We start from the raw sequence: 4,498 nt of genomic DNA, 5'->3' as shown, positions 1-4,498 counted from the left end.
ATTTTTTTTAGTCATTCACGTTGAGTGGTTAAGAACACGTTTTTCAAATTTGTGACAATCTTTGAATTCAGATTTCTTTCTGTTTCATTCAAAACCTTTGTTTTGCACTCTCTAGAATTGTCACAAAGACTATGGCAAGGAGGTAGGAGGGAATGGAAGACAGCTTTAATCCACAGACAATCATGCAAAAGAGAAAAAGAATGGTGTTATGAATAATTCCCAAATATTGTCTGCGATTTGGACAAAAACAACAACTACACATTCTGGAGTGGATAGAACTGATCCCCAAATGGCTTCAAGCTAAAAAGCAAAGCAAAACAATTTAAACAAGACTATTGCATCATTTTTATTCTGTTCAACTTTAAATTGGAAATGGGAAGAAGGCAACATAGTTTGGCCCTCTCAGGAGATTTGGTCTCATATATAATGTTTACTAAGATCTCAGACCTTAATTAGTTTCTTGGGTCTGTAGCATGTTCACAATCCCTGTTAGGAAAAGCCAAGTGAAGAAACTTTCAAAGCGTTTGTCCCAACAATCAGCAGCTCCTCCAAGCAAATGTGTAGAAGTTTGAAAATTAGAATAGTTAACGCTTACAAAGGAGGAAAACCGATCAGAAGACAGGCAAGTATCTTAGTCATTTTGCTCAGTTCATAAGACAATTAATGAATGATGATTAACAGATGGTGGAGATCAAGCCGATATCTGGAAAACCAAGAGAATTTAAGATTGCAAGAGAGTCTGAAGAGGACCTACAGGGGGGATTGGTCCGAATGGATCCACAGTTCTACTGTGCTGAAACATCTGCACAAACATGACTTTCATGGTACAGTCATCAGAATAAAACCTGTTCCAAATCTTCCCCATAGGTTTTGGTGTTAGAGGTTTACAAATGTTAAACATCAAAACAAATCTCATGAATTTTCAGTGGTATAATGAAGTTAAAATATTGTTTTGGTAACACACTCATAGCCTCGCTCCCATTTCTTGCTAAAGCTCATTCAAATTGTACAAAAGCTGATACCCAGATGTACTGACCAAGATTCGATTCCATCTTGGATCTTTGTCTTCATGTAATCTCCGATTTGTCCCTGCCATTTTTAAGGTTAAAGTGAAAACAATTTAAAAAGTAACTTCTTGGCTGCAAATAGCATCAGAAATTGTATGACCTCATCAGCAGTTACATGATAAAACTACTGATAGATATTTCTTAGAAGCTGTTGGTTTTAATCAAACATGTCTAAAACATTCCATCAGCACGTTAACACCACCTACACCTGAGGATGAAAGATCCTGGACATTACTGGCAGTTACAAAAGCCTCCCACGGCCTACTTTGGGTCCGCGAGACAAAGTTGCTATACTTCTTCAGCTAACTCACTCGTATTCACTCTATTCACAATACTTCTCCTGGAACAGGGAGAAGTATTGTGTTTCTATGGTTTCTGGTTTTTATCTCAGTGAATTCATTGATACATTTAAATTACTTTTTACAAACATGTCATCTGTGAATAAGGTAAAGGAGAAGACGATGTCCTCTAAATTAGGGTCAATATCCTAAACGCACTTCAAAATCTACACTGATCTACCTAAAAAGGAGCCATACAACTATTCTCTGATACCAATCTATAATTAGAAAGAAATGTATCGCAATGGAAAGTTCAGGTCGTGTCTCCAACTAATTTTGTAGTTTGCAATTACTTTTTAAATGCAAAACCCCTTAAAAACAGTGTCTCTAAATAACTTTGCAACAGATCACAGATGGGGTCTTTACAATTACTTCACAAAATTGCTTTCGCCTTTTCATGTCCATCAGTACTACAAAAAATAGCAATTTAAATTAGAAGACTGTTCTCATGAAACTGTGAGGAAGCTAAGATGTGGTAGGCACAGCGCTCTACTTCTGAACCCACTCATGTCTATGAGATGCGCAATGCGAGAATGGACCTGCACTACATCGAGCTGAGTGCAGGGCAAGGTCAAGCACGCTCTGCTGAAGTTAAAAGAAGGGAACAGCACTCTAAGACGACATGTCAGATTTGGCAGAATTCAAATCATCCACTTCAAATAAACTGGCAGATGTTCTATAGAGTGATGGCTGTCTGAAGTTTGTTCTCATTTTTTTGATTACTCCCCCCACCGGTGTGTCAAATTGCACTCCACTAAGCCTGAAAAAGACCTGGAAACATTTTAAGGTGTAGATCCAAAACGTGCCACTTTTCCTGTTTGGCCCCACAGACATTAGGAAACTCCACCCTCTTAGCTGCTGCTCGTCTCTCCAGCAGTTACAGTAATGCCAGGACATTTCCTCTGAGGGGAAAAAAACTTTGCTTGATATATCAAATAAATCTCTCTCTTGACTCTGTGCCTTTTGGAAATCAGGTTATCATTTGCTCACTTTACTATAATCTTGGTTTAAATTACAAAAAGTGCAGTGAGGGATGAGAAAGAGGGGTGATGAGCACATATTTCTGTTAAAGTACATTTCAATTAGCTTTATATAGATTTTAGCAAGGAACTAAAACTGTGTTCCTTGAATTCTCTTTTGAAAAAAAACTTTATGCTAAACATTTGAAAAGCTTATATGTTAAACTATAAGTAGGTACAGAAAGGTAGATACTCAAAAGTTTGCCTGGGAAATTGTGAAAGATCTCCATATGACCGCTAAACAAAGCAACAAAAAAATAAGCTTGCAGAGTCCAGCTATTGTGGTCTTGTTGTTGCCATACAGAGAGCTGTATCAATAACCCATCAGCAGCTGCAGTTGTTATGCCAGCACAGCAAACAGTGGGTAGACATCTGCACTTGAGCGTTCCTTTGGGAAGGCGAGGGAAATCAGAGAACTAATCAGTGGCAGCAAGGACTGTGGAGGTGAATGCAAGTGCAGCGCATCAGTGATGCTGATGGGGGCTGACACTGAGAATTGGGAGAGGATCAGGAGACACCCCTTACTTAAGGAAGATGTTTCTTCAGCCTGGAAAACTTTTATTTGATATAATTGAGCCCTTATCAGGAGGATGAAACAGAAAACAGTGTGAATTTGAAAACTGTTGGCCTGTGAAGTGAAGATGAAGAGATACCATTTGTGTGTGTCTGTGTGTGTAAGGTAGTAGGGAACTTCACCTCTGAAACATGTTATATATCCTGAAGTAGTTTAGTACAATGCTTGCCGTGGTTCTCTGATCTTTGCAAAGCTATTTGGACTGTGTAACAACATCGTAATTAACATCCCAGGGGTATAAATAGTAAGTAAATTAATACTAATTCTATGCAGAGATTTACAAAATTACCCTCTTTTTTGTGGCTTGTTAGTGATAAGAGCACCACAGACGCACTTGCAAATACATGCACAATCACTCTGTACACACACGGGTATAAGTAAACACAGCACACCTCTCCTCCTTGAGTCGTACATACGACTGCAGTACAAAAGCCAACACATGCACATGTGAACAAATACAAACACACACCTACTTCTTAATCTCTCAGAGCCATGAACCCAACGAGGGAGTGAATTATGAAGTGTGAGGACTTGGCTTGGTATCAGAGGGAGGCTACCTCGCTGCTTGTTTGGTTGTTAATTAGTTTGACCTGTTTGCATTTTTATTTATCTGGTACAGAGAGTTTGAGCTGATAATCTATTCACACTGATACAAGGAGATAAACCTTCAGCTCAGATGAGGTTGGCCGGTGAAACTGCTGTTTCACTTAAATTATTCATCCACAGCGCAGCTATGATTGGCATCCCATAAATTTCAAAGTCACCACACTCAAGCATTTATCTGGTTAAAGTATATGTTGGGAAAGGATATCAGCATTTGAGGATACATCACTTCCCATCTATTCCCTTCTCACGTCTGAGCATGAAATACTTCTATGATATATCCGTCCTGTATTTGTTCTCTTCAGCTGAATTGAAATGTTGTATCATTCTCAATAAGGACGTATTGTATAGAGACAGATTGATATGCATCCAACATGTTGCACGTAATGAGAAGAGATGACAGAGTGGCTGGACTGCATGTGCACCTGCCATATACTGCCGGCCAAGTCAGACGAAGATCAAGATGAACAGGGCAAAATTACCCCCCCCCCTCTTTGTGAGGCTGATTTACAAGTTATGGCCCTTTTCTCCTTCATTCTGCTGTCATTGAAAGAAGATTAGATGGGGCCGATTGCTTTAGACATCAAACACCGTACAGTCGATCCATCAGAGCAGTTACTTTCAGAGTGCATTCACAGAGTCCACCCGCTTCTTCAGCCTCTAACCTCCCCTGTTTCTCTATTCCACACTCAACTGATGCACACTGGGATGTAAGGGCACTATTTTCTCCCTTCCCCACGTCTTCTCCTCCCTCTTCTCCCCCTCTTTTCTTTATCTGTAACGTCTGAATGGCAGCCAATCAGGGGCAGAGTCGCCTCAGCTTCAGCCTCGGTGACATCCACCGCCAGAAGTGATACACTGCTAGAGAAAGACAGAGAGGAGGGGGCAGAGAAGGAG

This window comes from Leuresthes tenuis, unplaced genomic scaffold (genome assembly GCF_036924035.1).
Source record: "Leuresthes tenuis unplaced genomic scaffold, fLeuTen1.0.hap1 SCAF_24, whole genome shotgun sequence".
Taxonomy (NCBI): Eukaryota; Metazoa; Chordata; class Actinopteri; order Atheriniformes; family Atherinopsidae; genus Leuresthes; species Leuresthes tenuis.
The sequence above is the reverse complement of the archived record's forward strand: the minus strand, read 5'-3'. Positions refer to the sequence as shown.